Source organism: Malania oleifera, chromosome 4 (genome assembly GCF_029873635.1).
Source record: "Malania oleifera isolate guangnan ecotype guangnan chromosome 4, ASM2987363v1, whole genome shotgun sequence".
NCBI classification, from domain to species: Eukaryota; Viridiplantae; Streptophyta; class Magnoliopsida; order Santalales; family Ximeniaceae; genus Malania; species Malania oleifera.
In genome coordinates, this window is record NC_080420.1 from 17,099,175 (window position 1) to 17,124,019 (window position 24,845).

Sequence of the window (24,845 nt, forward strand, 5' to 3'; positions counted from 1 at the left end):
GATAAATGTGGTAAAAGACTACTAGCCTCTTGGCTTTAAGTGACTTAGTTGGAAGGTTGGTTTGCCTCTTCAAAAGCAACCTTCTTCGAATTGTGCGGTGGCATGTTTGATACTGCATCCCCACTAAAGTCGCCAATTCTGTTGATGCAAAAAAATGTATTGTAGCCTCAAAGGTTGTTGAATAGGAGGTTGATGCAATAGGTTGTTTGTTTGGAGATTTGTAGGATGGAAATTAGCACTTGGGAGGTACTGGTGGCCTCCAAGAGATGTCTTTAATGCTTAAGTCACTTAATGAATACAAGAGAGAAGGCATTAAAGATGAAGAGAAGATTCTAAGTTTAAGCATGCTATCTTACCTTTTAGAGGGTGGTTCTTCCCTTTTTATGGCTTGGTCTTTTCGAGGCCCAACTTCCTTTGAATGTGGACCTTTTGCTCCACTAAGGCCATGTGAATGCGAACATGCATAACTCGTAAGTAATTATGGTAGTTTCTACTTGCTTAGCCCTATAAGTAACTATTCTGCCGAGGGCAAGGTTGCTTTCCCTTTGAGACATGCATGTGAAGACTTGCTTGGAATAGGTATGCTCGTCCAATGCTTGCATGTGGCAAGCTTGCTAGGAGCAGATCTACTCGCCCATGTGCCTTGCATGTGGCTAACATGCCCTGGTGAGATCTACTTCTTATTGCTTGTAATAAGCTCTATTCCCAACAAAACTTCTAAATTAAAAATAAGCCCTTAGATAAAAAGTGGGGTATTGGTAAGGGGCAATGGTCAATATGTAACAAAAATTTTCGATGGAAAATTATAATTTTAAGAAAAATTCCCTCCCATCTTATATTTATCTCTCTCTCTCTCTCTCTCTCTCTCTCTCTCTCTCTCTCTCACACACACACACACACACACACACACACACACACACACACAATCCTTGAGCATTTGCGCCACCTCTTGTTAATCACCTCTTGCCTATCAATGTCTAGCACCGCCATCCCCCCTCGCAGCTGCCTCTCGCTCTTGCCTTACACTATCAATGTCATTGTTGCCTTTGCATGTTGAAAAGTGCTTTTGAACTTTTGGAATTTGATTAATTTATTAATTTATGAATTTTTTGATTATTTATATAAATATTATAAAATTGATAATATTATCAAAAGAAGTTAACAATAATATTATTGATTAAATTGTTGATTAGAAGATTAATAATATTATATTGTTATTAAAAGAAGCTAACAAAATAAAATTGTTAATTATTGAATGATAATCACATACTATTTTATTTAATGTAAATTCTTGAAAATATTAATCAACGTAATGCTAATTAATTTGTTAATTAGAAAATATTATTTAAAATGTTAATTTATCTAATAACATTATTATCAACATAATCTAATAATTATACTTATGTTTTTATTATAACTTATAATGAAAAATTAGTATTCAAACATTACCTTTTTAACATAGCTAATTAGTACTTGCTAGTGTTTTTTCACGAGTCATGGGGATTCAGAGCTCCGGCGACCTCCGTTGATGTCGGTCGCACCGTTGGCGACCTAAGTTCGCTCTCTCTCACTTTATATCTCTCCTCAAACCGACGCCAGTGAACCAGGTGCGTCTTTGAACAGAAATGGTGGAACCATGTGTTGTGATTCTGCTCAGGTCTTAGAGGTTTTTTCTGCTCACTAATTTGGTTGAACTATTATGCGTTTCTGAGTTCCACAGAGAACTGTACTCGGGGCTATCAACTTCAAATATTGCCGTATTTCTATGCTACGAGTAAATGCTAAGAAAATTCTTTGGGTTGTTGCTTTGTTAGGTTCATGAGAAAAATCCAACACTTAAGGAGACTGCTATAATATATGATTGTTGTGTTTGAATTCTTCTTATTTTGTTTTTCTGTTGTAGTATAATGCAATAATTTGTGTCTATATTTATGTATTTAGGTTTTCAGCAGCTGTTTTGCTTACATGGATTTAGAAAATGAGGAAGCTGTGTTGATGGATAGTGAAGAAGACTGTGGGGCTAAGGATAAAGATCCAATTGATGCAAGCGGTGATTATGGTGAAGAACAGTGTGGGGTTGATGGGAGCAAGGATTCAGTTGCATCAAAGCAGCAAGAACCCTCGATTGGAATGATTGTCAATAATTTGGGAGAGGCATATAACTTATATAATGATTATGCTTATAAGATGGGGTTTAGCATTAAAAAAGGGATAAAAAACGTATGATAAGAATGGGAATGTGATTGTTGCTTATATGTTTTGCTCAAAGGAGGGTTTCAAAGAGTTTTCAAATCCTATTGAAGAAAAATGTAAAAATAAGCTTGATACGAGGATTGGATGCAAGGCTAACATTAAATTTCAGAGGGTAAAAGGCACTGACCATTTTGAAATCTGTGCCTTTAATGCTGGACACGGTCATAAGTTTTCCTGTCCTGAACAAAAGAGATTTCTGTGATCCCAAAGGAATATTATTAATGAACAAAAGGAGTTTTAGAAGAGCACGGTTGAGGCAAGGATTGGTATCAACACCTCTTTTATGGTTGTAGAGTCACGAGGGATGGAGCATGTTGGATTCTCTAAATGCGGTTCTTATAACTTCTTGAACAACCTGAGAGTGCAAGTGCTAGAACAGGGAGATGCAATGGCTTTGGGGTGTTGCTTTAAGGAAAAGCAATTGAAAGTTTCTATAGTTGGCAAGTGGACCAAAACTCAAGGGTGACAATTTTTTTCTGGAGAGATGGGAGGTCAATGCTTGATTATGAATGTTTTGGAGACGTGGTAATGTTCGACACCACATGTAGAATGAACAAGTATAACTTGATTTGTGCTCCCTTTGTTGGTGTTAACCATCATTGGAGAATGTGTTATTTGGTTGTGCTTTCTTGCTTGATGAGACAGTAAATTCACTTGTATGGCTATTTGAGACATTTTTAATGTCCATGGGAGGAAAGCAACCTAGGATTATATTCACAGACCAATGTTGGGCAATGGGAAATGCCATAGAAAAGATCTTTTGAAAATCCGAGCATCGTTTGTGCCAATGGCACATCTCAAAAAATGCCGCCCAACAACTTGCCTCCCATTATACAAATCAAGAGTTCAAATCACTACTTAATAAATGTCTTCTTATGAGAGCTTCAGTTGAAGAGTTTGAATCAACTTGGTAGAGATGATTTCTAGGTTTCAACTTCAAGATCACATATGGTTGAAAAAATTGTATGAGTTTCAAAAGAAGTGGTGTCGATTTAGTATGGGAACATTTTCAGCAGGCATGACTGCAATTCTAAGGAGTCTCCCATTGTATTTCGAAGAAAACAACGAGATTAATTGAGTTTTTTAAATATTATGACATGATTGCTAGTATGAGAGGTGTTAAGATGGAGGAGGATTTCAAGTGTTCCCATGGTGTGCCTCCAAGTGTTTTACATGGTGGACCAATTTTACATTTGAGCCTTCTCCACTTAATGTCACGTGTAGTTGTCACTTATTTGAGTTGATGGGTATCCTATGTCGCCATGCATTGAGGGTGTTTTTTCAGAAAAAATATTTTAAATCTTCTAGAAAAATACATATTGCAAAGGTGGACAAAAGAGGCAAAAAAAAAAAAAAAAAAAAATGCATATTTGAGAAAGCAGGTGCAATATGTGGAGATTTTTTGGATGAAAGAAGGCGCAAGATCTTGAGGCAAAATGCATTGATGCGTCAAGCTTATAATGTTGCGTGCTTGATGCAGAAACTGATATTGGGGCTAGCATTGGGATGAGTAGCATTGCTGAGTGGACTAGACAGGTTGAGAAGGAAATGACTAGTTTGAAAGGGTCTCCATCATAACCTACTGCCAAAGGAAGAACTGCATTTGAGTTAAATTTTATCACTTTTTTTTTTGGGAGAGTAACTGAATTTTTAAAGCTAAGAGGAAGGGACATGAGGAAATTGCCAAGGTTTTTAATGCTTTGAGACTTAGACTTTCTGGCTGTCAAGATGAATATGGAAGACTGGAAGGAGAGTAGTTCAAGATGCTGCAATGTGCGGCCTGGTGCAGGTAGAAGTCTGTCCTAAGTTTTTCTTTATTATCACCTAATACTTTTCTAGCTTTGGTTGTTTGGATTCTGTTTGTTGCTTTTTTGTTGGCTCATGTTTATTGCCAGGCATGTAGATAAATTTGTTGCTCTTTTTTATTCTGCTATGAAGCGTTAGAATTGCTTTGTTTTACTTCTGTGTTGAAACTCATTTGTTTTGGGGTCTATACTGGTATTTTATTAATAACCAAGCAAAAGTCCCTCCTATCAACTGGTTGGGTAGCGTGGTAAGGTTAGAGGTGCAATTGATGGCTTCCTTGGGGAGTTCTGGAGCATTGAGCTCCCCCTCGTGGACGGAGATCTTCCAAGGGCGCTCGCAGCTAAATATGAATTGAGGCGAAAGCCTTTGGTTCTTCCCAGAATTTGTACTACTTTATAGTTTTATCTTTTCTCCCACCTTCAAAAGAGTGCTCGAAGTAGAAGTTTTGTATACCCCTTTCCTCGTTCAAGAATCTCCGCCTTTCTTCCACTCCGGTAATTAAAAGGTAGAATTCGTATATTCTATAATTTTATTAAATAGATATTCTATTTCTCAATCTTTCTGACTTGCTCCTACGTATAGATGGGCAAATATTCTTATCTTCCGATCTCTTCAATATTGGAGGGTGGTCTCATTTAAGGTGTCAAATCAATATAAAATATGGCAAAGCCTATACCAAGAATTGGTTCATAATAAATAGTCCCTCTATCTCGATAAACAGTCCCTCTATGGTTTTGAAGGATGAACCGGATATGGATAGGTCCAATATTGAAATAATTTGGGCTACGGACTTAATTGGATTGAGCCTTGGTATGGAAACCTTTATAATATGAATTTTTTGATAGTGCTAAAAGGTTAAAATCACCAAAAAAGATTTGGCAGATTTCCAACATACGTACATTATTGGACCTTTTCAATAACAGTTCTGAGTCAAATAGCAGTTATTCAAGGCACTTCTTTTTACATATGCAAATCGAAATCGGGCAGACAGCACAATATTTGTTATTCAAGAGGTAGTATGGTTTTTCATTGTTCAAGATAGAGGGGGTAACTTATGATGGAGCCAGCAAATGAAATGATGCCTTTATCCCAATTTTGGAGTTAGTCCGGTTCAAGTTGCAAATGACTGTTTACGCTGCTAACCCACTCCCCCCCCCCCCCCCCATTTCCATCACAAAAGTATCATCTTCAGTTAGATATCTGCACTGTACATTAGTTAGACGAAGTTTTTGGTATAAAGGAGTGAGGGACAATGCGCTTTTGGATACATGAAGTTGACCCAAGAAATGAGGAACAAGCTTCTTCTAAATTTTGCTGCTCGAGGTTGTTTTTACTCAGTATAGGCGAGCTGCTTGCTGATTACTCAAAGGACTTTCATGCAATTTGCCATATTGTTTGTATGTGGAGAAATCACATGGTCTTCACTCCATGGCTTGCTTCAACTTGTGCTGGTACCCTTTAATTCGGTTCAGGTTCTGAGCCTGTCAGTCATATACAATCCGCATTGGAAAGTTTACCAAGTCATTTTTTATTTTTCTTCCTGCCTTGGTATTGGTACAAACATAAAGCGAGTGCACCTCTCCATCAACTCAAGTTTCTTTCTGTTGTTTATTTTTTGCAAGCATCTGGGCACACATGCAATGCCACAGTGCATTGGTGCATAATTTGTTCCTATGCATGCATTACAAGTATCTATAACATGTTTTTGTACATGAATATGCATTTCAAAGTATGTTTGCTCAACTGCCAGAATTCAATTATTCCAAGGTGGAATTTATTCTGTTAGAAGTGCAATCCATTAGTCTTAGCATGTCATAATTTAATTTAGGATGGAGAGAATTGAGAAGGTCAATGGTTTCCATTTGGTTGAACATTATGATAATTTGAAGATAAAAAAATTGGAACAGAACAAGAAACTTTCTCATTAAAGTTATGGTAATGAAGAACTTGCTATACTGTTTATTTGCTAAATCGGTGTACTGCAAAACAGTTAGCAATGCAGGAGCAGTGGTGCTGGTGCAGGACCTCCACATGAGCCTTACCAATTTTAATTTTAAGTTGCATGTGAAAAGAATTTCATTGTGGCTGGAGCTGATAGGACTAACGCCAACCTTCACCTTTTGCCTAAAGAGCTCACTAGCTTTTGAGCCCATATCCTCTAGGAGTTTCTATGGGCCTCTATAGTCCCTAACCCCCCCCCCCCCCCCCCCCCCCCCCCCCCCCCCTCCTCCAACCCCAACCCCAACCCCAAAACGACTAATAGCAAAGGCATCTCCCTCATTAGAATCCTCTCTTTGGCATAGGACATGAGCTGTTAATTTAGACCAGTTAGGAATGGGAAGGATAACTTTATCAGAATTAGAAAATTTTGAATTATCCAGTGGAAGTTCTTTCTCATAATCGCCAACCCTCCCATCAGAAATGGATCACCCAGTTGGATTGTGCTCAAGAAAACAAATGATGGCCAAAGATCCTTTCTCAATCAAGTCTCTTAAAAGGAAGTCAGCATTCTTCAAATGTTGAACACCAACCTCAGCTTCTTCAGAGCGCTTCTTAGGACTTCCTCTCCTTCAACCGGCCAGGAAATATCTTCCACATCAATTTGATCTTTAAGATCAGTTTCATAACCACATCTAGTGTTTTAGACAAAATATCCTCCCCTTAGAAATCATTTTCTGCCACCAGCTGATCTAATAGCAAATGCTTTCAGATTCACACATGCTACCCCTTTCATCGTTTGAATTGAGGGAGTACGAGCTTCCATCTGACTTGTTCATCGCAGGATTGCAACACACCCCTTAGAGAAGACAATAGAGAGGATAAAGCTCGTTGAACAGGAGTACTTGTTTCATTTCGGGCATGTTGTTGTTGAGTTGCTTCACTTGATTATTACCGTTAGTAAGCGTTGACTGAACTCCCGTCTGCTGTATCTTTGTAACAGACAAGCGCAATCTACCATCTGTCATTCTGTGTTAACAGCAGTGTATTAAAGCCAGCTCCCTATTCTTCCACATGGGTTTCGTCCATTTTAATTTTATCGCCATCGGGCCTGTACTGACCCATCTCAATAAGCATATCCAAAACCAGGCCTTCAGCTGATTCTGCCCCAGTAATCGGCTTACTTTGCCCTTTCTTTTCAACCCTTATAAAGGCAGACCCTTTATTAACAGGCCAATTATTAAGAGGATCATCAGTCACATCATTATTTTTAGAAATTAGAATGGGATCTCTTCTTCTTTCAAATCTCTTAGAAGAAGGAACTGAAAATTGGAGGAAAATCCCTTGAATCACTACAGTTCCAGAAGAAAGTCTTCCCAGATGTATTCAACCCTGCTGGAAAATTCCTGAGCACATCAGCATACAATACACCTGGCGAAAGCCTCTGTAAGGCACCCACCCTTTCTCCATTACCCACATCACTCCTAATGTTAACCAAACCACAATCGACGCAATGAAAACCAAACTAGCTGATCACCTGTGCTTCCATCTCCCTTCTGAGAATCTCTATCTCCTTCATAGCAAGAAGGAAATACAGCCATCCTGAAGCTTCCACACGCTCAGGGAGATAAACAGACAGAGGCCTTCCTTTTATCTTTAAATTTCTCCCAACACAAGAAGTGACCCCTTGTATTCGACACCGGCAAGAGTTCCGTGTTGATGGCTCCTCCGAGTCTCTGACTGCTCCGTAGGATTGGCCTCCTGAAACCTTCTTGGACCCATCTCATCCAGACCAAGATATGCCTATCCTCCTCAAAACCCGAAACTAATTGTTTCTCAATAATAAAATCCATGTGCGCCTCCCTGCAAATTCCAAGATGTGAATAGAGACATTATCCAATCGATCTAAATTGAACAGCTTTTGATCAGCTTTAAAAGTATAATGAGCACCCATAAATACTACTGTAAAACAAATGGATACAAAAATCACTTGCCAGAAACGATGGTGAATCTCTGCTCATCATCTCTACGAGGCAGAAAATAACTATAACCTGACGACCCACCCGCTCAACCAAAATGCAAAACAGAACTTCTTTATTCAAAAAAATGCAGATTTTTTTTTTTTGGGATAAACAAAGGATTGTACTAGAAGAGAGAAGAATGTACAGCAGAAAGAGAAAAGAAGAAAAAAAATGGAAAAAACAAAGAGGATAAGAAATCCTCCTCTAACATCAATAGAAACTAGTTACAAAGATCACAGCAGAAAACAAAAAAACAAAAAAAAAAAACAAAAAAACAAAAAAAAAGGAAAAAAAAAACCTCAATGAAGCACAGCCAACTAATCCTGCTGCAAGTCTTCCAAAGAAACTTGATGAAAAAATCCATTTGCCAACACCCATAGTGGCACAAGATAAACCACTCTACGCCAAAAGCAAGTTGTTAGTAGTAGCCATACCTTTGAGAATTCTAGCATTGCTCTCCAACCAAACACACCGAATAATTACCGTAATAGCGCATCGTCACAAAGCTTTCCTATCCTTTTCCTTATCGAAACACCCACATGTATAGTACAAAAGTCTTCAATGTGGAGGGCCAGACCTAGTTTCACCAAATATACCAAATAGCCAAAGTGAAAGGGCAGTGAAGAAACAAATATGAGCAAGTCTCTCCACTCCTCAAACAAAGGACACAAACTTCAGGTGATAGGGATTTGTTAGGCTTCTCTTTTGAAGCAAATCATTGGTTTTGATTCTTTCAAGTATTGCAGTCCAAATAAAAGTTTTTATTTTTGAGGGAACTTTGGCTTTCCAAATCAAAGAATACAATGCAAAAGGATCCACAGCATAGTTGTTAGAAGTCTTATGATTCATGATTTGTTTAACATGATTCATATCTATTCCTCACCAAATCAATTTGAATCTTACTAGTGAATTTAAATTCAATTGAATCGTTGCCAAATCTTTCGATTCACAAGCTGAATCTATCAAATTGATCCGAATCTATTGAATCACACAATTTTGGATCTATCATGTCCTGACAAAGCTGACTACCTTAAAATCTCCAAAACGACATTCTTTTCTTTTTTATTTATTTATTTTTACACGATTACCTTCCATTCCCTGTCTACATCAGTTTTATGCTTAAAAAGAGGAGAAAATAGAACTTTAGGTCTTATGCCACGTCTACAAAGTCATTTTTCGCTCTAGGAGTATACAACCCAGCCATTGAGAAGGAGGGGCGGACGGTAGGCCACTCACCGACTGCGGTGGTACTTATGTTTCAGTGTGTTGACAAGATTCAAAAATTAGTTCTTTTAGTAGTTTGTTCAATTATTATCATTTTTTAGGTTAACTATTTTTTTTCTTTTTAATCCGAGAAAGAATATGCATGACATACTATTTTTTAATTGTTGATAAACAATAGAAGTTCAATTTTTTATTATTTTCCCTTGATTCCTGACCTCAAACAGCATAAAGTTCATTATTTTATTACTATTTCCTAACTCATTCTCTTACCTTTTGTTTGTTTAGGGAAAGCATAAGCATGAATGTGGTTTTTTTAGTATTAAATTTTAAATGTATTTTGTTATTTTGCTTCTTCTTCGTATATCAAAATATGCATATCATTTACAATTTTTTTTTGGAAAATTTACCAATTTTACGATTCGATTTGATTCTTGATTCCCAAAATTGGAATTTTGATCCATGATTCGAATCTTGATTTGACAACTATGATCTGCAATATACTTAAGATTCGAATAGGATAAAAATGATTTACCATTCCCTGAAAAGGTCTAAACTCAAAATCTTTTTATCACTCCCTAAATGAGCATGAAAAAGTCAGAGCAGATGTGTCAAAAGAGCCAACTCATTAATCTCTCTCTCATTAAGATTTCTCCCAAAATGGAAGTTCTGAAAATGCCCATCCTCTTGCAAAAGAAGAAAAGCAGAAATAGGGGTATTATAAGGATTAGATAACCAAAAAAGACGAGGAAATGCAATAGCCAGAGGCATCTCCCCCACCCAATGCTCCTCTCGGAAACGAATTTGCTCCCCATTACCAATTGTATGCAGGACTTTGGGAAGGATATATTCATAAACCAGAGACACAAACTTCCCACCCATTTTTAGTGGACCACATTTACTGCAAATTATAAGACAAATTATAAGGCAAATGCAGATTCTGTGAGTAAGAATGGGAGTGTATATTTAAAGAGCTATGGAAATGTATATTCTTTATGGAACTTAGAAATGTATATTCTTTATGGAACTTGTTCAATATTTGTGTAAGATACTAGACATGTTGCTTTCATTCCAGAGTTATTTTCTCAATACTACCTCGTGATATTAGATCCTTTCTTTTCTCCTTAAGACCCAAACAAATCCAAGGATTCTTGTTTCTTCAGCCCTAAAATCATGAAGAAGTAATAAATATTTATGGGTTGAGGAATATTGTCTCTTCAATATTCTTGGATTTGAGTCTTAATTTTAGATTTGAAGAATTCTTGCAATCCCTCGTTGCTTAAATATTTTTCGAATTGATTTTTGTCAGCTGCATCAAATTTCTTGCATGAAAGGTACCTTTTTTTTAACTAAAAGAGGGCAGCACCTCCTTTCTTTTTTACAAAACCCTTCACTTATGGCGGAGGAAAATCGTGGTTCCAGTAAAACAAGCTACAAACTGATAGAAACAAAATGAAACGATAATGAAACGAAGATAAAACAACACATTAGACTCTTAAATTAGGAATACCAATTTTGTCAAGTCGTATCATGTCTCTAACTGGACAAGGTAAAGAATCAAACTCCAGATATCTCATAGTGGTGCCTTTCTCTCCCTGATGTGCCAAGAAGTCCGTAGCCTTATTTCTTTCTCTGAATTGGTGAGCAATGGTGAAATTAATCATGGAAAAAGCCTCAAGCAACTCTTCCCAAAAATCCCATAAATACCATACCATGCAATTTCAAGAGAAAACCCAATCGACCACGACATTAGAGTCATATTCAATCTCCGCATTCGTATAACCCATATCTTTACACATCCGCACTCCCTCCGTCAGGGCCCTAAGTTCAGCTTTATTATTAGTGCCATAGCCAAGGAAGAAAAAGCACCCAGGAAATCCCCGCTGCAACCTCGAATCACACCACCCCCTCCACATGTCCCTGGATTCCCACAACTACCATCTACATTCAATTTCACAGACCCAACCCGAGGTTTCCTCCACCTAACCACATGATAGTATTTTTCCAGCGGATGTCGTTACCTTTTTTAGTTTCAGCCAATAGTGAGATCTTCTCCTCTCTTGTTATTTCTTTTCTTATTGTGATTATTAGTAATTTTTCCAATAGTTGGTTATTAGTGGAGATTTTGTGTTTTTGATTTGTAGGCTTAGTATATGCATTTTTGTGTTTTTCATTTGCAAGTTTTAGAACAAATTTTCAAAGTATTATTGCATGGTTTTTAATTTATTCTAGCTTGGATTAACACCCAAAATTGTATGCTTTAAAATTTTTTAATGTATTGTATTGTGTATGTGGTATCTATTAGTTGTAGGGTGTGACTTAGAAAATTGTTTATGTGAAATAAGTTTGCGACAAAAAAAAAAAAAAAAGCAAATGTGTACTTCACCTGTGTAACACAAATTCTTTGTACACACAGTTGATCCCAAGCTCAGATAAAGGAGTAGGGTTGTGTTAGGTAGTAGACAGCTAGCGTAAAACTTTGTTAGATCTTATTATCATGAGTTCTTACCAAATTCACCTAGATCAAGTGAGTTGACCGAGTCAGTATAAAAGTGAGAGGGTAAATAAGTTAGCTCAAGAAACTAAGATAAGATTAGCAAATTGGAATATAGGGACTCTTACGGGAAAAAAATATGGAATTAGTGGAAATAATGTTTAGAAGAAAAATTAATTTAATCTGCCCTCAAGAGACGAAATGGGTAGGAGAGAAAGTTAGAGAAAAATCAGGATTTAAACTTTGGTACACTGGTAAAATGAAACATAAAAATGGGGTGGGTATTATTATAGATAAAGACAAAAGATAATGTAGTAGATATTAAAAGAATGGGGGATAAGATCATTAAAATTAGGATAGCTTTATGCTGGGAGATAGTGAATGTTATTAGTGTGTATGCTCTCAAGATAGGCTTAGCAAAAAATATGAAAAGACAATTTTGGAAAGTTATGGATAGTATTTTACAAGGGTACCAATGTCTAAAAAGATATTCATAGGAGCTGATTTGATTGATCACATTGACAAGGATAATATAGGATATATGAGAGGATAATATAAGATATATGAGAGGAGACATTGAGGCCATGGATATGAAGATAAAAATGAGGCCGGTGATACAATATTAGATTTTGGCATGTCTTACGATTTGGTTATATTGAATACTTGCTATATAAAAAGAGAAGAACATTTAATAACTTTCAAGAGTGGGTATAATAAAAGCCAAGTAGTTTTCTTTTTAACCAAAAACGGTGATCATCTATCTTGTAAGGATTGTGAAGTTATCTTAGGTGAAAATCTGGCTACACAATATAGGGTCTTAGTACGTGATATATGTATTAAAAAATGGAAGAGAAGTAGTATAAATCAACCCAAGAAGACTAGATGCTGGAACTTGAAGGGAGATAATATAGTAAAACGCAAAGATAAAATGAACAATGAGTGTGATTGGACAGTAAGGGATAGGGTTGATGCAAATATTGTTTGGAATAAAATGACAAATTTAATCACAAGGATATCAAAAGAGGTTTTAGGTAAGTCCAAAGGAAGATGCTCTCGGGTAGCAAATAAAGTTGGTGTGGGATCAAGGAGTCCAAAAAGCTGTTAAAACAAATAAATTGGTATAAAATATGGTAAAATTGTAGAAATATAGAAAATGTTGAAAAATATAAAGAAGAGAGAAAAAATGCAAAAAAGACTATCAATGATGCTAAACATAGAGCTTATGGTACTTTATATACTAAACTAGATACAAAAGAAGGAGAAAAAGACATTTATAAACTTGCTAGAGTTAGAGAAAGAAAATGCAAAGATTTAGGCGATGTAAAATGTATGAAGGATGAGAATGATCTTAATTAAAGAAGAAGACATAAAAGAGAGGTGGCGGAGATACTTTGATTAGTTGTTTAATGAAAATCAAAATGAAATATTAAACTTGGAAGTGACAAATGAGGAGAAGACTAAAAATATGAGATTTATTCACAAAATTAGAGTCTTTGAAGTTAAATGACATTAAAAAAATGAAGAGTGGGAAATCTATTGGATCATATAAAATAGCAATTGAAGTTTGGAAATTTTTAGGGGATAAATGAATTATTTGGTTATCTAATCTATTCAACACTATTATAAAAATCAAGAAAATGTTAGAAGAATGGAGGAAAAGTATGTTAGTACCTTTGTACAAAAACAAAGACGATATTCAAAATTGTAATAACTATTGTGGAATTAATCTTATGAGTCATATGATGAAATTATGAGAAAGGGTAATTGAACATAGAATAAGGTTACAAACGAAGATTTTAGAAAATAAATTTAGTTTTATGCATGAGAGATCAACAACAGAAGCTATTTATTTTTTAAGAACTTTAATGGAAAATTTTAGGGAAAAGAAGGAGGACTTGCATAGTGTTTTTATTGACTTAGAGAAACCTTATGATAGAGTACCTAAAAAAGTTCTTTGGTGGGTATTAGAAAAGAAGGGAGTTTGTAGTAGATATATGGAGGTCATTAAGGATATATATGATAGAGTAGTGACTAGTGTTAAAATTGTAGGAGGAGATTCTAGAGAGTTTCCAATCACAATAGGTGTACATCAAGGTTCTATTTTGAGTTCTTATTTTTTTAGTTTAGTAATTGATGAACTAACTAGAAATATCCAAAAAGATATCCCTTGGTGTATGTTGTTTGCAGATGATATCGTGTTGATTGATGATAGTAGAATCGGAATGGAATCTAAGCTAGAACTTTGGAGTCACATTAGAGTTTAAAGGTTTAGGATAAGTAGGAATAATACAGAATATGTGAAATCTAATTTTAATAATGTAAGGAGTAGTAATAGAGAGAAGATTAAACTAGATAATCAAAAGATTAATAACATTAATAGGTTTAAATATGTTGGATCTATTATGCAAGTTGAAGAGGAAATTGAAGAAGATGTAGTATATAAAATTAAGACAGGTTGGTTAAAATGGAGGAGTGTGTCAAACGTGTTGTGTGATTGTAGAAGACCCTTAAAATTAGAAGGAAAGTTTTATAAGACGGCTATAAGGTTAGTTATGCTTTATGATTCAGAATGTTGGACAACTAAGAAACAATATGTACAAAAAACCAAAAGGTTGTTGAGATGCGTATGTTAAGGTTGATGAGTGGTTTAATATTAAAAGATAAAGTAAAAAAAGAATATAAATACGTAATAATTTAGGTATAGCACTGGTTGAAAACAAGATAAGGGAGAGGCGGCTTAAATGGTTTGAGCATTTGAAACGCAGGCCTAGTAGAGCATCTGTGACGAGGAGTGAGTTATTATTTCTAGCATGAAAAGGGGTAGGGGTAAGCCTAAAATAACATGGAATGAGTTAGTGAGAAAAGATTTAATAGCTCTTAATCTAATAGAGGAAAACACTGGATTGGGTGAATTAGCGGGAAAGGATTCATGTAGCCTACCCCACTTAGTGAAACTTAAGGCTTGTTGTTGTTGTACCTTGTGATATTAGATCATCAGCTTTTGAAGACTGTAGATGAACAGCTAAATATCTTATTTCCTGAAAGCTCATTAAAGAGACCAGGCAATGCATAAAAATTAGATTGAAAGTTCTTCCTTATTTCCACTTCTCTCTGGAGTCAAAAAGCAGCTCGAATCATTTTCATTCTCATGAGTTAAGGTAAGATATTTATACCTTAAACACCTTGAGTTTTGCCCCAATTTGTCTGCAGGTGCTGTATATATTGAGTGGACATGATGATTTTTCTGTTTGGCTACCGAAAACATAAGAAAAATGAGGTTTGGAAGCCGAAACAATTCTTTGTAATCTCTGTAAATTTTATTTTTAAATTTGAAGCTGGCATTGTAGTCTGAATTGGAATTTTTTTTTTTTTTCTCTTAAACATGACAAGATTTTGATTTTCTTCATCTACTTTTGAGGTTCTAATTATGCTTGAGCTGTGAAACAAATAAAACAATGAACCTTCATAACTGTGTAAGAAGCTGTTGTAAGATCCTGATAGGTCCTCTTTAAAATTTACTTGTATTAATAAGCTTAGTTTAGAACCCTTAAATGGAATTCTACCTGATGGAATTACAAATGGAGAAGTGCAAAAAAAAAAAAAAAAAAAAAAAACATCTATTATATACAGAAGTTGAAAGACAAATTGCTAAATGATAACAGTAGGAAAGGGATCCAAGATCGAATGGATGAGAACTGTCGTCTACATTTGCTTTACCCTGAAACCTAATTTCTAGTTCTATTAGGGGCAAGCCAATCAATTTCAGCATTGGAAAATCTCCTTGCAACCATTTGTCTAGCCAAGTGAAAATTGTGTTTTCCTGCATTCCAAATGAATTGTGAATATGTTATAATGGGATCTGTATACTTGTCCAGTGCCTACAGTTTTCTTTGTAGGAGAGTTCTATGCTGCAGAAGTTATTGCTCTCATATCATTTGGCATTAGAGCGAGTTAATGTAATGGCCATATCATTTGATTCATATGTTTGTTTTGGGATTGAAGCTTGTGATTTAGTAAAGCACTTGACATTCATGTGAATCTTATAATGTAAATTAAACAGAAGCATTTTCTTCAGATAAGACACCCCATTCTCAGAAATATTGAGAATATGTTATTTCAAGGATAACTTAAATATCGTGAATGAAATGATACCTTACTCCATGTTTGGGGGCTTGGATTCGAACTTTGGATTCGAATTTGGATTATTGTGGATTTGAATAAACTGTAATACAAACATTATACTGTGTTTTGTTCTAGTCTATACAAAGTCACATTTATGGATTGAGATTTATGCTTTTAAATTCAACCTTATTCCATGTTTGAGAACTTGCATTCGGACTTTAGATTTGATCTTGTGCAGATTTAAATAAAATGTATTACAAAATTATATTGAGTTCCTTCTATCTTTATTGGTTCAAATTTAAAGATTGAAATTCATCTTGTTAGGCGCTACTTTATGATGTATTCTTGGTAATTCTTGTTGTTGTTGTTGTTTTTTTTTTTTCTTTTTTGTTTTTTGTTTTTGTTTTTGTTTTTGGACCGTGTCTTAGTATATTCTGCATGATGACTTGGTGGAAATAAAATTGCAGGCTAGTTTGTACTAATTCCAAATTTTCCTTTGCATAAGCTAAAATACGAGCCTAGCATAGTCCACAAGGCTTTCAAGAAGTAGCCAATGAACTACACATCTCTAATGGAAATAATGGTTTTGAGAAACCTAGTCTGAATGACAATCTTGTTGGTTGCTCTATCATTGATGCATGTGCTCAAAGTGTTAGATTCCTTGGGATTGGAGAAAGTAGGGTAGGCAAGTGGACCTAAACTCTTATGAACAAAGTCATGTTCCTTCAATTCATGCACTTGTTTCAGCTCCTCATTTTCTCTTAGGTTCACTCTATGATGTGATAAATGAGATAAAGATAAACTAAGAACAAGATTCATTCCATGTGGAATCTTTCCCACTAGAAGTAACTCACTAGGTGGTTCAGATAGGACATCCTTAAATTCATATGCTATGGATGATACCAGGATGATGTAGGATAGGGTGGGGTAACCTAGTCCTACGGGTTTTCAAATCTCAACCAACACATACATAAAAAACACTTTATAACAAGAATTGAATCAACCCAAACTTACACAAAATAAATCATGCTTTATCACACCTCCAAGGATTTTAAAAAGGTCTATGGTTAATTCGACATTCAATCTCAAAAGGTTCTTTCACAAAAGAATCAAGTAATATGCTATGAAGATGCTATTCAATTGTTCAAGAACATAATTCAATGTTAACACAATAATATTCCCACAAATGACAAGCAAATATGTGTAAAAATGCTGAAAATTTAAGGTTTGGGGGGTCTTGAGTTGACTGTGGCTCAGGGTCAGTCGACTAATCTTATGGGGTCAGTTGACTGACTAAGATTGGAACAAAAAATACCAAGAGCCAAAATGGGTCAGTCGATTGATCTCTTTGGGGTCAGTCGCCTGACCTGCGACGGGACTGAAATATGGGGCTAGGCTTAATGCAACTAAAACTTAGGGGCTTTAAAACAAAGATTCTTAAGCAAATTAGGGATTGATTAGGGATGATTTTATCGTGGGAAAATGCTAGATAACTTACCAAAGATCACCATGAATCTGAAGCACAACTAAGCAATCCTTAAGTACCAGTTGAACAGAAAAGGTGTTGCTGCTGCTATGTATGATGGCTTGAAGAGTTAAGAAATGGTGGAAATGATTGGATAAGTAGTGATCTCACACCACCTAATCTTGGAGGAGAATAGACGTAGCCTCTCGCCACTCAATCACTCAGATCGGACAAAGCTTAAAGCTTCAACAAGACAAAGTCTTTCTATATTCAATATATCAAATTCTCTTACTGCTATTACAACAATTAAAATGGAGAAATGTATATACTTGGCATGGGGAAGGGGACAAACACAACATTAGCTAACTTAAGCTGGCATGGTGGACGAAATAAATAAATATTACAACTCTCAACAAAACTCACAACTTTCAAACATAATAAAGAAACTTATTTTCTAAACACAATAATAACTAAACACAACTTATAAGACACTGCACATGCAAGCAAGTTGTCTTGCAAGGCTACATATTAAAAGTAACAAAGTCAATAGTCAGAGGGAGAGGCCCAGTCGTGTGGGGCCCACAAGGGGTCTTGATCTTGGAATTGCTTCGGCATCTTTGCTAGGGTCTTTCTCACACAAAAAACATCTTCTAGATACTCCATGAATTCCTGCAAAGCAACAAACAAAAGAGGCATGCGGAGGTCTTCCATGTGTTAGCATGTCAGCGAAGGACAGTTCCAGTATATTTCACAAACAGATCAGTATTTTCACAACCATACCTCAAATCTGGTTACACAATACCTATACCAATTATTTACCTGCCACACGATTTTAGTATTTAAACATAATCCATAAATAACCAACCTGTACTTCATAGTATATTTAGTTTATAAGCAAGCTTTCCACCGTTCATTTTATTCAAAATACCGTATTATATATCTTATATTTGAAAAATCCATTTTTGAATGGTTGGTTTTTGAAACAACCTTTTGAAATCATAGTATAATTATTTAGAAAGCAGTTTAATCGGTTCAAACTTATTAAAAACTTGACTTAACTTAATCTCTTTACATTTTCCTGAAAAAGTAACTGATTTTGTTCGAAAAACGGAAAACCCTAGCTTTTCAATCCGCCGCCAAAAATGAATCGGCAATGTCGAGAAAGAGGACGAGAGTGATTGGAGACTGACCACGGGCTCCGGGTGAGCTTACGAGAGAGAGAGAGAGAGCCACGAGAGAGTGAGAGTAGAGAGTGAGAGTCCAAAAAAACCTGAGAGAGAGAGCGAGAGAGAGATTTTTTAAAGTTATGAAAGAATATGCCTTGCTTAGCCCTTAAGTAAGTAGGCTCGCATTAAAATCGTCAACAGTTTTCCCTGCCCTTAGAAAATTGGCGATGGTTTTTCCCAAGCTCTAAAAAACGTCGACGGTTTGGGTTCTGGCAAACCAATTTCCTTCTTTTTCCTTTGTTTTCCTATAATACTCTCTTTTATATTTATTTTCGTTTATTTTTCAGGTTCGGATTTCTACAATCTCCCCTCATAAAAATTTCATCCTCAAAATTTGCTAATTATTACCGATCACATCCTCTGGAGTTTTTCTTAAATATCGATCCATTTCTACAAAAGAGTCGGTAGCCACTCACATAGCAGTCCCGTCTCAAGTTTATTAAATACTCTTACTTATGACGGAAGAATATCGTGGTTACACACAATGTCTCGGAAGATTACAATATCATACACAATTCTCCCAAGGACCATCCATATACAAAAACTGTAAACAAACTAATAATATTAAATAAACCTACCTTACGCAACCTAGATTATGCTATGCTCATAGTTTCTCAAGATTTCAAAGTAAGAAATCTTGTTGTAGCATAGCACCTGATGAGCAGAGTAAAATGTGACAGCCTGTTGTCATATAATTGACATATTCTAATCAAACTTAGACTGTATTTGATGCTCAAGTTTAAATACAAAATTTGCTCTCACCTAGAAAGCGAAAACACAAATCATCTCCAAATCACATCTCTGAACTATGGCTTAGAAAAACTTAGGCTGCTTTTACTTCAGAAAATGAAATTATATCAAGATAAAGTGAAAAAGTAATAATAAATAAATTAAGTGAAAAGATTAATTTCGTTCATTTTTTTTCACACACCAAACGCATAGTTGTCCTAATAAATTTCTTGAGCTGATAAATTTTGAGTTTATGTTTGGATTTTAGGCTTAAATTTAAATTTATAGACTTATTAAATATGTAAATTTTTGCATTTTGTTCAATTGAAAAAAAAATCAAATTTTAAGTTAAATAAAAAATTTCATCTGAACATAAAATTCAAAAGATTTTGATTTGTGCGAAGAAAGCATAATACAAAAATATCTTAAAGGTTTTTTTTTTTCTTTTTTTTTTAAATTCATATTTTGAAATTTACCTTTTCAAACATTATCTATGAACATCCTAATGTGTAGATCCCCTAATTTGCATGTGATTCATGTCTATTGAGGTCATGATTCTTTAATCTTCTTTAACCCTAGAAAGCAACTTCATCATTTTGGTGGTTGGTATGTGGGTCTCAATGGGATAAGCCTGCCACTGAGACTTTAGTCTGTTCACACACTTGAGGTGTACCCACTTGATTTTGGTCACCTTCAACTGTCAACATCTATATATATTTCTCTTTCTTGGGTCAAATTGAACTAGTTTGAAGGTGACATTTGATAAATCAAATCTCAAGTGGGTTAAACATAATTTTTTTATATTATGGGTTGCTGTACAAACTCACGGGCAGATCTTGAATCTAACCTTAGGTGAATTGAAGCTTAAAATAACAGTTCAATCTATAATTAAGTGGTAAGAATTTAATTCTTCAAATTTTCATATTAAATTCATAAATTTTATGGGCAAAAGGTATTTAGTTCTTTTGATATTTGACAAAAAGATAGATTTCTTTTCTAAAGTTTTTAAAATGTCATGGACTTTTCTTAAAATTTATAAAAAAGATATAAATCTCTTATAAAAAAATTTGGAGTTTTTTTTTTTCCAATTTTAATATTATTTTATAATAAAATATTAAATAATACTTCGTTTGAGAAATTTTTTTCCATTTTGATACTTGCGTAATCTTGCAGCTTGGTGCTATAAGATTTGTTCCGCATCAATATATGATTGCCTTGACCATTTAAATCTTGCAGGACCAAAATGCAAGATTTACACTATTCAGTAATTATTTAAAAATTTTAAAATAAGAAAAAAAAAGTGTTTTTTGTATTAAATTTATTATTTTTTTTTAACTTTTCAATACAAGTAGATTAAAAAATAGATTAATATTTATATAATTTTTTAAAAAATTAAAATAAAAAATGGAAAAAATAAATTAATGTTTGTATAATTATAAATATTTTTCATAATTGCCTTCTTCCATATGTAAAGTAAGAGTCAAAAATCTAAAATATTTAAAAAAAAAAAAGACGTTTTCCAACTTTTCCATGTTTTGAATAATTTGAAAACAATGACATTTTTGCAAATAGTTCATTTATTTTAAATAAAAAATTAGCTACACTCCGTACTATATTTGTCACGTTAGCAAAGAAAAAGTGAATTTATTTGTCCAATCTTATTAGCTATTTTAAAATTTTAAAAAATTATGAGTTTTTGTTTTAGTTTCAAAGCAACTCTTGATTATTGCATTTTAATATGCTCCATTTTTAAAGTTATTTACTAGTTCGACATTTCTCAAGTCGTGTGATTTGATATATTTTTTGAAGTTATGTTTCTCAATTTTAAAACATGCAAAGTGATAATTTATTGTAAATTCTATGTTTACCATTTAATTTGTTTTTAACACTATTCTTAAATAAAAATAGAAGTGAATGTTTGATTTAACGGTTTTCCTCCATTTATATGTATATTTTTATTAGAGTAGAATTGCATGTATGATAGGAGAATTAAAATAGCCTATAATAGAACATTATTATAGGCTAAAAGACGCATGCATTATGTTTATATATCACTATTAAAAGAATAACTATCAGCACAAAAAATAGGTGATGACATTGTGTTTCATTCAAAGCTATTATGCACAACTTTTATTCACATATACATGTTGGGAAAAATGAATAAACATTCTCAATTATACATAAATAATACAATGATGCTATACAAATGAAATGAAAATAATCAATGTTATACAAATGAAATGAATATAATCAATGTTACACAAATGAAATAAACATAATGATATACTACTCGGTGTCGCACGCAAGTTGTCTTTGGTTTCGGGGTGGTTGTCGTTTGTGTCTGCCCTCACCTGGTTGCTTATTTGCATCTGGTGTCCTGTCTCGTCATTGTCTTGTATGTGGGTCATCTCTGCTAAGAGATACTGCATAATCAGCATTCATGCGAAGCAGATGGGGAGATAATTGATATGATGGCTCAAGACGAGAACGAGGTGGCATGACAGGTGCATTGACCTCCTCCGTATTGAAAATGTCGTCCAATAGGTATGACATCGATGGGGTGGCAACAGAGTCAGAAAGGGCGTCAACCTGTCTATTAGACAGTCCCACAATATCAGCTCCTGGTGAAGGCGCATGTGGTGCTGAGGGGCCAAACATGTACTTCGCCTGTACAACCGGAGGGGAGAAGGTGAGACTCAATGGATGACTGGAGGAAGCATGTCGTCCTTCTACTGAAGTTGCTCTATCTCTTCTTACTGGAGTTGGTCGACCTTCTCGTGCAGGTGGGTCAGGTCGAGGTATAGGGATCCATCGGTCATCCTCGTGGACAAGGTCTAATCCTACACTCACTAAACACTAAACTGCGGGATCTGGAGAGATCTGATCTACCTTATGTAGTATGTCAGCCTGCAGTATACGAAAAAAAGTGTTTAACTCATACAAATTGTAACGTACATATAACAAAAGTTTGTGTGGGTTAAAGTTTTCTTACGAGGCTCATATATACATTAGCAGTCCTGTCAACGAAGCGTCCTGTGATGGACCTATACTAGGTAAAGTATGAGTCATCTAGATGCATCGAACCGTCCTCCGCCACTCCCGGTAGAATGTACTCTCGTCGATGCTACCACATAATCACGTACATCTCATGCGTAGTCGCCCAGTATGTGACCCCTCGACCACATCCATCAATGCCATGGAGGTCCTCGACCGCGTCCATCAATGCCATGGAGGTCCTCCCCATGTACATCTACCCTCGACGTTAAGAAGCGGTCAAGAATGCCCTGTTGATAGCCAAACTGCCACATAACTCAGTCAGAGAGATACCACTCGATAATATGAAAACATATAAGTGACACTCGGGCTACCCTCAAGTCACGCTTGACTGCATAGTCGGGGGGTAGGTCGACTATAATTTCATTTGTGTAGGGCATCCATAAGAACTATATATAAACATAAGTAAAATGTAAGCGAACTATAGGTATATGGTTGAAAAAGACTATGATGTGTTACACTTTAATCGGAGTATATCTCATGCTCCCGGTACATGTCCAACTCGAACCTGTACCAGGGCAATATGTATTGCGCAACTGACGGCCTCCTCAAATCATCCCTCCATTTGTACAAAATAAAACGTAAGTTTTCGAATGTAACGACTAGTAAGTACCACAAATTAGTATTCGTAGTACTTATAGCATGAATGCATTGTAAATGATGTTGTTATTAACCAATATACAAGTGGGAGTGGGTCAACCGGATGATTGTTCTCGTCCCTCTCAATCTGCAGGAAACCTTGGCGCATAGGAGCTAAGGACATAAATTTCTCTCAGGCCCAAACTTGTAGTAAGCGTAGTGGGCTAGCGATCTGTGTCTTTGACAGGTGAGTAGCGCGGCACATCTCCTTGTAAAGACACGCCAAAGTCGTGGACCCCCAACTGTACGAGGAAATCTTTCCCAGGTCTGCAGGAAGTGGAAGGAACATCAGATGCACATAACTCCCCGAAACGTCGCAAAATAGCACCCTACATATTAAGCGCAGTAGGTGGGCTCGTGCATGACAAGCTATAGTCGTCGCTTCTATATCTTTCGGGATCTGACGAAACATCTCCCCCTTGAGGAAGCGCATACGAATGCGTGTACCAACTAACTCGCAGTCAGGTGGCACGACTCCTAACAAATGCTTGCACACAGTATGTAGTGCGAGTCGTCCCTGATGGCTTGTATAGCCCTTTACTGGTCCGGAAGTACGACCACTAACGAGCCTCCCATCAATCGGCAGCCTGAATAAAACTGCGACGTGCTGGAGTGTGATGGTTGCCTCCCCATGCGATAGGTGGAACGTGTTCGTCTCTAGTCTCCATCGCTCCACGAAAGCTGTCATGAGATGTCAATCCAACTAGATATGGGCAATCTGATATATACCATAGAACCTCGCATCGCGTATCCATCTAATGATGCGGTTGTCTGCATCCAACCAACGCTCAACAAACTGCATGCTCTCTCGGCAGAACAAGGGGTCGGCGTGACCATTAGCCCACGCTCGGCTAGACCGGTGATCATCACCCATCGTCAAGATGCCGCGATCAGCAGGCCTTGGATTGATCCTGCAAAAGGCACCGGTGAAATACAGTAAATACAAAATGAACATGATGTGTAGTAAAAGTCTTATAAGTGCATAATAAGTCAATGCGAAGGCCTAGATGCATCTCCAGGTTGTGTCCTTCTCAGACACCTTGTGCGGTTATGCCCTTCTTGATGACATATGTTGCACGTTCTTTTCTTCCTACCTTTCCTTGCGTCAATCTCATTGCGTAGACATGAACTCTTAGACCGACCTTTATGTCTAGCATACGCAGGATTTTCTTTCAAAGTCGGCAACGAGGATGTTGACCAATACGTCTTGTGCATAATTGGATGAAAATCCGCGACATATGTCGCATAGTGCTCGACAATGCTCCAACATAACTTAATGTATTGGACAGTGTTCAGCCGTGTCTCTGCACATGCAGCGAGAAGGTGGGAGCAGGAAAAATGTAAAGCTTGCCACTTCCCACATGAGCATTTGTGTATACTTATGCTCAAAGTTTGGACATTATTTCCTTTATGTGGCCTCAATTGCGCGGTTGTGATGCTAAAGGTTCCCCTGGATTGGTTAAATGTCGTGACTCGATGTCTGGTCGCCTTCAGCTTCCTTCTTTCCATCGCTAGCAGGATATGTGGTGCAAATGCATTTGCTCGAGCTATTGCGCTACGAGCAGCCTCCCGTTGACTATTGAAATAATGTGTAACGCGATAAAATGTTAGTTGCACAATAGCCGTTATTGGCTCATTTTAGGATGGCGTTGAAACATTTCATAAGCTTAGTGGTCATGTTCCCATACCGTCGTCCACCATCGTGGCATTGAGTCCACATATGATGAGGGATCTGTTTGAAAAACAATTTTGTTGGTTCTCCACCCTCATCGAATATCATCTCCATCCACTTGTCAAATTTTTTTACCTGATGCTCCCTTTCCGCTCGCTCAGCCATATGCTTCAGATTGACACTCTGTACTTTCATATTAAAGTTG

At 36.0% G+C, this 24,845-nt stretch overlaps 1 long non-coding RNA gene across 1 annotated transcript; it reads left to right on the forward strand.

Annotated features, from left to right (window-relative positions):
* The first annotated feature begins 1,444 nt into the window (after positions 1-1,444).
* On the forward strand, positions 1,445-15,989 carry LOC131154458 (uncharacterized). The gene is made up of 2 exons (XR_009136438.1): positions 1,445-1,607; positions 15,609-15,989. It is a non-coding gene; the product is annotated as an uncharacterized LOC131154458 (long non-coding RNA).
* Positions 15,990-24,845: the final 8,856 nt, after the last annotated feature.